Raw genomic sequence first — 12354 nt, 5'->3', positions numbered from 1 at the left:
CTGGGTCTTCAATTCTATTCTATTTGTCTATCTGTCTGTCTCTGTACCAATACCATGCAGTTTTTATCACTATTGCTCTGTAACACTGCTTGAGTTCAGGGATAGTGATTCCCCCGGAAGTCCTTTTATTGTTGAGGATAGCTTTAGCTATCCTGGGTTTTTTGTTATTCCAGATGAATTTGCAAATTGTTCTGTCTAACTCTTTGAAGAATTGGATTGGTATTTTGATGGGGATTGCATTGAATCTGTAGATTGCTTTTGGTAAAATGGCCATTTTTTTCTATGTTAATCCTGCCAATCCATGAGCATGGGAGATCTTTCCATCTTCTGAGGTCTTCTTCAATTTCTTTCCTCAGTGTCTTGAAGTTCTTATTGTACAGATCTTTTACTTGCTTGGTTAAAGTCACACCGAGGTACTTTATATTATTTGGGTCTATTATGAAGGGTGTCGTTTCCCTAATTTCTTTCTCGGCTTGTTTCTCTTTTGTATAGAGAAAGGCAACTGATTTATTTGAGTTAATTTTATACCCAGCCACTTTGCTGAAGTTGTTTATCAGCTTTAGTAGTTCTCTGGTGGAACTTTTGGGATCACTTAAATATACTATCATGTCATCTGCAAATAGTGATATTTTGACCTCTTCTTTTCCGATCTGTATCCCCTTGATCTCCTTTTGTTGTCTGATTGCTCTGGCTAGAACTTCAAGAACTATATTGAATAAGTAGGGAGAGAGTGGGCAGACTTGTCTAGTCCCTGATTTTAGTGGGATTGCTTCAAGTTTCTCTCCATTTAGTTTAATTTTAGCAACTGGTTTGCTGTATATGGCTTTTACTATGTTCAGGTATGGGCCTATAATTCCTATTCTTTCCAGGAGTTTGATCATGAAGGGGTGTTGAATTTTGTCAAATGCTTTCTCAGCGTCTAATGAAATGATCATGTGGTTTTGTTCTTTCAGTTTGTTTATATAATGGATCACGTTGATGGTTTTCCGTATATTAAACCATCCCTGCAAGCCTGGGATGAAGCCTACTTGGTCATGTGGGTTGATTGTTTTGAGGTGCTCTTGGATTCGGTTTGCCAGAATTTTGTTGAGTATTTTTGCGTCGGTATTCATAACGGAAATTGGTCTGAATTTCTCTTTCTTTGTTGTGTCTTTGTGTGGTTTAGGTATAAGAGTAATTGTGGCTTCGTAGAAGGTATTCGGTAGTGATCCATCTGTTTCAATTTTGTGGAATAGTTTGGATAATATTGGTATGAGGTCTTCTATGAAGGTTTGATAGAATTCTGCACTAAACCCGTCTGGACCTGGACTCTTTTTGGTTGGGAGACCTTTAATGACTGCTTCTATTTCCTTAGGAGTTATGGGGTTGTTTAACTGGTTTATCTGTTCCTGATTTAACTTCGATACCTGGTATCTGTCTAGGAAATTGTCCATTTCCTGAAGATTTTCAAGTTTTGTTGAATATAGGTTTTTATAGTAAGATCTGATGATTTTTTGAATTTCCTCTGAATCTGTAGTTATGTCTCCTTTTTCATTTCTGATTTTGTTAATTTGGACGCACTCTCTGTGTCCTCTCGTTAGTCTGGCTAAGGGTTTCTCTATCTTGTTGATTTTCTCAAAGAACCAACTTTTGGTTCTGTTGATTCTTTCTATGGTCCTTTTTGTTTCTACTTGGTTGATTTCAGCTCTGAGTTTGATTATTTCCTGCCTTCTGCTCCTCCTGGGTGTATTTGCTTCTTTTTGTTCTAGAGCTTTTAGGTGTGCTGTCAAGCTGCTGACATATGCTCTTTCCTGTTTCTTTCTGCAGGCACTCAGCGCTATGAGTTTTGCTCTTAGCACAGCTTCCATTGTGTCCCATAAGTTTGAGTATGTTGTATCTTCATTTTCATTAAATTCTAAAAAGTTTTTAATTTCTTTCTTTATTTCTTCCTTGACCAGGTTATCATTGAGTAGAGCATTGTTCAATTTCCACGTATATGTGGGCATTCTTCCCTTATTGTTATTGAAGACCAGTTTTAGGCCGTGGTGGTCCGATAGCACGCATGGGATTATTTCTATCTTTCTGTACCTGTTGAGGCCCGTTTTTTGACCAATTATATGGTCAATTTTGGAGAAAGTACCATGAGGAGCTGAGAAGAAGGTATATCCTTTTGCTTTAGGATAGAATGTTCTATAAATATCCGTTAAGTCCATTTGGCTCATGACTTCTCTTAGTCTGTCGACATCACTGTTTAATTTCTGTTTCCATGATCTGTCCATTGATGAGAGTGGGGTGTTGAAATCTCCCACTATTATTGTGTGAGGTGCAATGTGTGTTTTGAGCTTTAGTAAGGTTTCTTTTACATATGTAGGTGCCCTTGTATTTGGGGCATAGATATTTAGGATTGAGAGTTCATCTTGGTGGATTTTTCCTTTGATGAATATGAAGTGTCCTTCCTTATCTTTTTTGATGACTTTTAGTTGGAAATTGATTTTATTTGATATTAGAATGGCTACTCCAGCTTGCTTCTTCTGACCATTTGCTTGGAAAGTTGTTTTCCAGCCTTTCACTCTGAGGTAGTGTCTGTCTTTGTCTCTGAGGTGTTTTTCCTGTAGGCAGCATAATGCAGAGTCCTCGTTGCGTATCCAGTTAGTTAATCTATGTCTTTTTATTGGGGAGTTGAGGCCATTGATATTGAGAGATATTAAGGAATAGTGATTATTGTTTCCCTTTATATTCATATTTGGATGTGAGGTTATGTTTGTGTGCTTTCATTCTCTTTGTTTTGTTGCCAAGACGACTAGTTTCTTGCTTCTTCTAGGGTACAGCTTGCCTCCTTATGTTGGGCTTTACCATTTATTATCCTTTGTAGTGCTGGATTTGTAGATAGATATTGTGTAAATTTGGTTTTGTCATGGAATATCTTGGTTTCTCCATCAATGTTAATTGAGAGTTTTGCTGGATACAGTAACCTGGGCTGGCATTTGTGTTCTCTTAGGGTCTGTATGACATCAGTCCAGGTTCTTCTGGCCTTCATAGTTTCTGGCGAGAAGTCTGGTGTGATTCTGATAGGTCTCCCTTTATATGTTACTTGACCTTTTTCCCTTACTGCTTTTAATATTCTTTCTTTATTTTGTGCGTTTGGTGTTTTGACAATTATGTGACGGGAGGTGTTTCTTTTCTGGTCCAATCTATTTGGAGTTCTGTAGGCTTCTTGTATGTCTGTGGGTATCTCTTTTTTTAGGTTAGGGAAGTTTTCTTCTATGATTTTGTTGAAGATATTTACTGGTCCTTTGAGCTGGGAGTCTTCACTCTCTTCTACACCTATTATCCTTAGGTTTGATCTTCTCATTGAGTCCTGGATTTCCTGTATGTTTTGGACCAGTAGCTTTTTCCTCTTTACATTATCTTTGACAGTTGAGTCAATGATTTCTATGGAATCTTCTGCTCCTGAGATTCTCTCTTCCATCTCTTGTATTCTGTTGGTGAAGCTTGTATGTACAGCTCCTTGTCTCTTCTTTTGGTTTTCTATATCCAGGGTTGTTTCCATGTGTTCTTTCTTGATTGCTTCTATTTCCATTTTTAATTCCTTCAACTGTTTGATTGTGTTTTCCTGGAATTCTTTCAGGGATTTTTGTGATTCCTCTCTGTAGGCTTCTACTTGTTTATTAATGTTTTTCTGTGTTTCCCTAAGTGTGTTTATGTCTTTCTTGAAGTCCTCCAGCATCATGATCAAATATGATTTTGAAACTAGATCTTGCTTTTCTGGTGTGTTTGGATATTCCATGTTTGTTTTGGTGGGGGAATTGGGCTCCGATGATGGCATGTAGTCTTGGTTTCTGTTGCTTGGGTTCCTGCGCTTGCCTCTCGCCATCAGATTATCTCTAGTGTTACTTTGTTCTGCTATTTCTGACAGTGGCTAGACTGTCCTATAAGCCTGTGTGTTAGGAGTGCTGTAGACCTGTTTTCCTCTCTCAGTCAGTTATGGGGACAGAGTGTTCTGCTTTCGGGCGTGTAGTTTTTCCTCTCTACAGGTCTTCAGCTGTTCCTGTGGGCCTGTGTCTTGAGTTCACCAGGCAGCTTTCTTGCAGCAGAAAATTTGGTCTTACCTGTGGTCCTGAGGCTCAAGTTCGCTCGTGGGGTGCTGCCCAGGGGCTCTCTGCAGCGGCTGCAACCAGGAAGACCTGTGCCGCCCCTTCTGGGAGCTTCAGTGCACCAGGGTTCCAGATGGTCTTTGGCTTTTTCCTCTGGCGTCTGAGATGTGTTTGCAGGGAGCAGTCTCTTCTGGTTTCCCAGGCTTGTCTGCCTCTCTGAAGGTTTAGCTCTCCCTCCCACAGGATTTGGGTGCAGAGAACTGTTTATCCGGTCTGTTTCCTTCAGGTTCGGGCAGTGTCTCAGGCAGGGGTCCTGCCGCTCCTGGGCCCTCCCCCACGGGAGCCCAGAGGCCTTATACAGTTTCCTCTTGGGCCAGGGATGTGGGCAGGGGTGAGCAGTGTTGGTGGTCTCTTCTGCTCTGCAGCCTCAGGAGTGCCCACCTGACCAGGCGGTTGGGTCTCTCTCTCACCGGGTCTGGGAGCAGAGAGCTGCTGCGGGCCGGGATCCGCGGGTGTGGGACTTCCGGTAAACACAGAACGTGCCCGGTCCTGGAGAAATTCTGCTTCCGTGTGTCCCAAGCTCACCAGGCAGCTTTCTTGCAGCAGAAAATTTGGTCTTACCTGTGGTCCAGAGGCTCAGGTTCGCTCCTGGGGTGCTGCCCAGGGGCTCTCTGCAGCGGCAGCAACCAGGAAGACCTGTGCCGCCCCTTCCGGGAGCTTCAGTGCACCAGGGTTCCAGATGGTCTTTGGCTTTTTCCTCTGGCGTCCAAGATGTGTGTGCAGGGAGCAGTCTCTTCTGGTTTCCCAGGCTTGTCTGCCTCTCTGAAGGTTTAGCTCTCCCTCCCCAAATAGTGATATTTTGACTTCTTCTTTTCCGATCTGTATCCCCTTGACCTCCTTTTGTTGTCTGATTGCTCTGGCTAGAACTTCAAGAACTATATTGAATAAGTAGGGAGAGAGTGGGCAGCCTTGTCTAGTCCCTGATTTTAGTGGGATTGCTTCAAGTTTCTCTCCATTTAGTTTAATGTTAGCAACTGGTTTGCTGTATATGGCTTTTACTATGTTTAGGTATGGGCCTTGAATTCCTATTCTTTCCAGGAGTTTGATCATGAAGGGGTGTTGAATTTTGTCAAATGCTTTCTCAGCGTCTAATGAAATGATCATGTGGTTTTGTTCTTTCAGTTTGTTTATATAATGGATCACGTTGATGGTTTTCCGTATATTAAACCATCCCTGCATGCCTGGGATGAAGCCTACTTGGTCATGGTGGATGATTGTTTTGATGTGCTCTTGGATTCGGTTTGCCAGAATTTTGTTGAGTATTTTTGCGTCGATATTCATAAGGGAAATTGGTCTGAAGTTCTCTTTCTTTGTTGTGTCTTTGTGTGGTTTAGGTATAAGAGTAATTGTGGCTTCATAGAAGGAATTCGGTAGTGCTCCATCTGTTTCAATTTTGTGGAATAGTTTGGATAATATTGGTATGAGGTCTTCTATGAAGGTCTGATAGAATTCTGCACTAAACCCGTCTGGTCCTGGGCTCTTTTTGGTTGGGAGACCTTTAATGACTGCTTCTATTTCCTTAGGAGTTATGGGGTTGTTTAACTGGTTTATCTGTTCCTGATTTAACTTCGGTACCTGGTATCTGTCTAGGAAATTGTCCATTTCCTGAAGATTTTCAAGTTTTGTTGAATATAGGTTTTTATAGTAAGATCTGATGATTTTTTGAATTTCTCTAAATCTGTAGTTATGTCTCCCTTTTCATTTCTGATTTTGTTAATTTGGACGCACTCTCTGTGTCCTCTCGTTAGTCTGGCTAAGGGTTTATCTATCTTGTTGATTTTCTCAAAGAACCAACTTTTGGTTCTGTTGATTCTTTCTATGGTCCTTTTTGTTTCTACTTGGTTGATTTCAGCTCTGAGTTTGATTATTTCCTGCCTTCTACTCCTCCTGGGTGTATTTGCTTCTTTTTGTTCTAGAGCTTTTAGGTGTGCTGTCAAGCTGCTGACATATGCTCTTTCCTGTTTCTTTCTGCAGGCACTCAGCGCTATGAGTTTTCCTCTTAGCACAGCTTTCATTGTGTCCCATAAGTTTGGGTATGTTGTACCTTCATTTTCATTAAATTCTAAAAAGTTTTTAATTTCTTTCTTTATTTCTTCCTTGACCAGGTTATCAGTGAGTAGAGCACTGTTCAATTTCCAAGTATATGTGGGCATTCTTCCTTGATTGTTATTGAAGACCAGTTTTAGGCCGTGGTGGTCCGATAGCACGCATGGGATTATTTCTATCTTTCTGTACCTGTTGAGGCCCATTTTTTGACCAATTATATGGTCAATTTTGGAGAAAGTACCATGAGGAGCTGAGAAGAAGGTATATCCTTTTGCTTTAGGATAGAATGTTCTATAAATATCCGTTAAGTCCATTTGGCTCATGACTTCTCTTAGTCTGTCTACATCTCTGTTTAATTTCTGTTTCCATGATCTGTCCATTGATGAGAGTCGGGTGTTGAAATCTCCCACTATCATTGTGTGAGGTGCAATGTGTGTTTAGAGCTTTAGAAAGGTTTCTTTTACATATGTAGGTGCCCTTGTATTTGGGGCATAGATATTTAGGATTGAGAGTTCATCTTGGTGGATTTTTCCTTTGATGAATATGAAGTGTCCTTCCTTATCTTTTTTGATGACTTTTAGTTGAAAATTGATTTTATTTGATATTAGAATGGCTACTCCAGCTTGCTTCTTCTGACCATTTGCTTGGAAAATTGTTTTTCAGCCTTTCACTCTGAGGTAATGTCTGTCTTTGTCTCTGAGGTGTGTTTCCTGTAGATAGCAGAATGCAGGGTCCTCGTTGCGTATCCAGTTTGTTAATCTATGTCTTTTTATTGGGGAGTTGAGGCCATTGATGTTGAGAGATATTAAGGAATAGTGATTATTGCTTCCCGTTATATTCATATTTGGATGTGAGGTTATGTTTGTGTGCTTTTCTTCCCTTTGTTTTGTTGCCAAGACGATTAGTTTCTTGCTTCTTCTAGGGTATAGCTTGCCTCCTTATGTTGGGCTTTACCATTTCTTATCCTTTGTAGTGCTGGATTTGTAGAAAGATATTGTGTAAATTTGGTTTTGTCATGGAATATCTTGGTTTCTCCATCTATGTTAATTGAGAGTTTTGCAGGATACAGTAACCTGGGCTGGCATTTGTGTTCTCTTAGGGTCTGTATGACATCTGTCCAGGATCTTCTGGCCTTCATAGTTTCTGGCGAGATGTCTGGTGTGATTCTGATAGGTCTCCCTTTATATGTTACTTGACCTTTTTCCCTTACTGCTTTTAATATTCTTTCTTTATTTTGTGCGTTTGGTGTTTTGACTATTATGTGACGGGAGGTGTTTCTTTTCTGGTCCAATCTATTTGGAGTTCTGTAGGCTTCTTGTATGCCTATGGGTATCTCTTTTTTTAGGTTAGGGAAGTTTCCTTCTGTGATTTTGTTGAAGATATTTACTGGTCCTTTTAGCTGGGGGTCTTCACTCTCTTCTATACCTATTATCCTTAGGTTTGATCTTCTCATTGAGTCCTGGATTTCCTGTATGTTTTGGACCAGTAGCTTTTTCTGCTTTACATTATCTTTGACAGTTGAGTCAATGATTTCTATGGAATCTTCTGCTCCTGAGATTCTCTCTTCCATCTCTTGTATTCTGTTGGTGAAGCTTGTATCTACAGCTCCTTGTCTCTTCTTTTGGTTTTCTATATCCAGGGTTGTTTCCATGTGTTCTTTCTTGATTGCTTCTATTTCCATTTTTAATTCCTTCAACTGTTTGATTGTGTTTTCCTGGAATTCTTTCAGGGATTTTTGCTATTCCTCTCTGTAGGCTTCTAATTGTTTATTAATGTTTTCCTGTGTTTCCCTAAGTGTGTTCATGTCTTTCTTGAAGTCCTCCAGCATCATGATCAAATATGATTTTGAAACTAGATCTTGCTTTTCTGGTGTGTTTGGATATTCCATGTTTGTTTTGGTGGGAGAATTGGGCTCCGATGATGGCATGTAGTCTTGGTTTCTGTTGCTTGGGTTCCTGCGCTTGCCTCTCGCCATCAGATTATCTCTAGTGTTACTTTGTTCTGCTATTTCTGACAGTGGCTAGACTGTCCTATAAGCCTGTGTGTCAGGAGTGCTGTAGACCTGTTTTCCTCTCTCAGTCAGTTATGGGGACAGAGTGTTCTGCTTTCGGGCGTGTAGTTTTTCCTCTCTACAGGTCTTCAGCTGTTCCTGTGGGCCTGTGTCTTGAGTTCACCAGGCAGCTTTCTTGCAGCAGAAAATTTGGTCTTACCTGTGGTCCCGAGGCTCAAGTTCTCTCGTGGGGTGCTGCCCAGGGGCTCTCTGCAGCGGCAGCAACCAGGAATACCTGTGCCGCCCCTTCTGGGAGCTTCAGTGCACCAGGTTTCCAGATGTCCTTTGGTGTTTTCCTCTGGCGTCTGAGATGTGTGTGCAGAGAGCAGTCTCTTCTGGTTTCCCAGGCGTGTCTGCCTCTCTCAAGGTTTAGCTCTCCCTCCCACGGGATTTTGGTGCAGAGAACTGTTTATCCGGTCTGTTTCCTTCAGGTTCCGGTGGTGTCTCAGGCAGGGGTCCTGCCGCTCCTGGGCCCTCCCCCACTGGATCCCAGAGGCCTTATACAGTTTCCTCTTGGGCCAGGGATGTGGGCAGGGGTGGGCAGTGTTGGTGGTCTCTTCCACTCTGCAGCCTCAGGAGTGTTTACCTGACCAGGCGGTGAGGTCTCTTTCCCAAGGGGTCTGGGAGCAGAGAGCTGCTGCGGGCCGGGATCCGAGGGTCCAGTAGTTCTTTATGATACAAGTCCTGGAGAATCTAGGAATACAGCAGACATATCTCAACACAATAAACGCAACATATACCAAGCCACAGCAAGAATCATCCTAAATGAAAAACTTAAAGCATTTCAATTAAAATTAGAAATGAGACGATGAAGTCCATTCTCCCCACTTTATTCACTATATGACTTGAAGCCTTAGCTAGAGCAGTAAGACAAGGAAAGGGAAGGATGTAATTAGGAAAGGAAAACGTTAAAGCACTCTTATTTGGAGTGATATAAATACATACGTAAAGTGCTCTAAGGTCCCTACCCCAAATGTAGAGCTGTTAACATGTTCAACAAAGCAACAAGACAGCCTATCTTTCTACATATCCTTCGTTGTCCTGGAACTGGCTTTGAATGTATAGAAATTGGCCTTCCACTGCTTTAAATCCTCTCTAAGATTAAAGGTCTGGCTACCACACTAGGCTGAAAGTCTTTAGTTTAGCTAGCTGAGACTATACTCATGTATTCTGTAATTAAGTATTTCCCCAAGTGTTCAGAGCACAGGGTTTTAAAAGGCAAAACAAGACATAAACAAAACAAAACCACCCCCTACCACACCCCCCATATCTCCGCATCTTGCTCAGCAGATGGAAGGTTGAGGTAGGGGGATCTTGGAAGAAGCAAGCAATATAACAGATAAATAAGCAGTTAGCTGGAGAGGGTTCAGAACAAGCAGGGAGTTTAACAGAAGCTAAGTTAAACGGGGCATCTTGAGCTCAGGTTCCTTGAATAGAGTTGTGCAATCGTCTATGGGATTCTTCACCAACGAGGTCAGATTCTAGTTAAACCTGAAATGGCCGCCATAAGAGTACAAGGTGGAAAAACCTCTGCGCTCTCTGGCCCTGTCACACAAGTTCCCAGCTGATCATTTTAGGAACAGCATACTATCTTCTGTCAGTCAAACCCAGACTGATGCCTTAAAGCACTTTTGTTGGAGCATGGAGGCATTAACTTGTGATCACATCCATAGTTACTTCTGTGCTGTACAATGCAGTAACTGTGACAGCAACAGTACGGTTTTTGTATCTTATTTATTGTGTGGCTCTTTCCAAACGTGTGCTTATCTTTGCTTTATGCTGTACCCCTATATTCCATAACAGCAACAGTAGTCATTTTACTTTATAATAGATGTTATTTCCTTAACTTATTTTCTTTTTTATTTATTTATTTATTTATTTATTTTTATTAACTTGAGTATTTCTTATATACATTTCGAGTGTTATTCCCTTTCCCGGTTTCCGGGCAAACATCCCCCTCCCCCCTCCCCTTCCTTATGGGTGTTCCCCTCCCAACCCTCCCCCCATTACCGCCCTCCCCCCATAGACTAGTTCACTGGGGGTTCAGTCTTAGCAGGACCCAGGGCTTCCCCTTCCACTGGTGCTCTTACTAGGATATTCATTGCTACCTATGGGGTCAGAGTCCAGGGTCAGTCCATGTATATTCTTTAGGTAGTGGCTTAGTCCCTGGAAGCTCTGGTTGCTTGGCATTGTTGTACTTTTGGGGTCTCGAGCCCCTTCAAGGTCTTCCAGTTCTTTCTCTGATTCCTTCAATAGGGGACCTATTCTCAGTTCAGTGGTTTGGTGCTGGCATTCGCCTCTGTATTTGCTGTATTCTGGCTGTGTCTCTCAGGAGCGATCTACATCCGGCTCCTGTCGGTCTGCACTTCTTTGCTTCATCCATCTTGTCTAATTGGGTGGCTGTATATGTATGGGCCACATGTGGGGCAGGCTCTGAATGGGTGTTCCTTCAGTCTCTGTTTTAATCTTTGCCTCTCCCTTCCCTGCCAAGGGTATTCTTTTTCCTCATTTAAAGAAGGAGTGAAGCATTCACATTTTGATCATCCGTCTTGAGTTTCGTTTGTTCTAGGGATCTAGGGTAATTCAAGCATTTGGGCTAAAAGCCACTTATCAATGAGTGCATACCATGTATGTCTTTCTGTGATTGGGTTAGCTCACTCAGGATGATATTTTCCAGTTCCAACCATTTGCCTACGAATTTCATAAACTCGTTGTTTTTGATAGCTGAGTAATATTCCATTGTGTAGATGTACCACATTTTCTGTATCCATTCCTCTGTTGAAGGGCATCTGGGTTCTTTCCATTTTCTGGCTATTATAAATAAGGCTGCGATGAACATAGTGGAGCACGTGTCTCTTTTATATGTTGAGGCATCTTTTGGGTATATGCCCAAGAGAGGTATAGCTGGATCCTCAGGCAGTTCAATGTCCAATTTTCTGAGGAACCTCCAGACTGATTTCCAGAATGGTTTTACCAGTCTGCAACCCCACCAACAATGGAGGAGTGTTCCTCTTTCTCCACATCCTCGCCAGCATCTGCTGTCACCTGAGTTTTTGATCTTAGCCAATCTCACTGGTGTGAGGTGAAATCTCAGGGTTGTTTTGATTTGCATTTCCCTTATGACTAAAGATGTTGAACATTTCTTTAGGTGTTTCTCAGCCATTCGGCATTCCTCAGCTGTGAATTCTTTGTTTAGCTCTGAACCCCATTTTTTAATAGGGTTATTTGTTTCCCTGCGGTCTAACTTCTTGAGTTCTTTGTATATTTTGGATATAAGGCCTCTATCTGTTGTAGGATTGGTAAAGATCTTTTCCCAATCTGTTGGTTGCCGTTTTGTCCTAACCACAGTGTCCTTTGCCTTACAGAAGCTTTGCAGTTTTATGAGATCCCATTTGTCGATTCTTGATCTTAGAGCATAAGCCATTGGTGTTTTGTTCAGGAAATTTTTTCCAGTGCCCATGTGTTCCAGATGCTTCCCTAGTTTTTCTTCTATTAGTTTGAGTGTGTCTGGTTTGATGTGGAGGTCCTTGATCCACTTGGACTTAAGCTTTGTACAGGGTGATAAGCATGGATCGATCTGCATTCTTCTACATGTTGACCTCCAGTTGAACCAGCACCATTTGCTGAAAATGCTATCTTTTTTCCATTGGATGGTTTTGGCTCCTTTGTCAAAAATCAAGTGACCATAGGTGTGTGGGTTCATTTCTGGGTCTTCAATTCTATTCCATTGGTCTATCTGTCTGTCTCTGTACCAATACCATGCAGTTTTTATCACTATCGCTCTGTAATACTGCTTGAGTTCAGGGATAGTGATTCCCCCTGAAGTCCTTTTATTGTTGAGGATAGCTTTAGCTATCCTGGGTTTTTTGTTATTCCAGATGAATTTGCAAATTGTTCTGTCTAACTCTTTGAAGAATTGGATTGGTATTTTGATGGGGATTGCATTGAATCTGTAGATTGCTTTTGGTAAAATGGCCATTTTTACTATATTAATCCTGCCAATCCATGAGCATGGGAGATCTTTCCATCTTCTGAGGTCTTCTTCAATTTCTTTCCTCAGTGTCTTGAAGTTCTTATTGTACAGATCTTTTACTTGCTTGGTTAAAGTCACACCGAGGTACTTTA

The sequence above is a fragment of the Rattus norvegicus genome, chromosome 1 (assembly GCF_021556685.1).
Source record: "Rattus norvegicus strain SHRSP/BbbUtx chromosome 1, alternate assembly SHRSP_T2T, whole genome shotgun sequence".
Classification (NCBI taxonomy): domain Eukaryota; kingdom Metazoa; phylum Chordata; class Mammalia; order Rodentia; family Muridae; genus Rattus; species Rattus norvegicus.
This window is presented reverse-complemented; position numbering follows the sequence as displayed.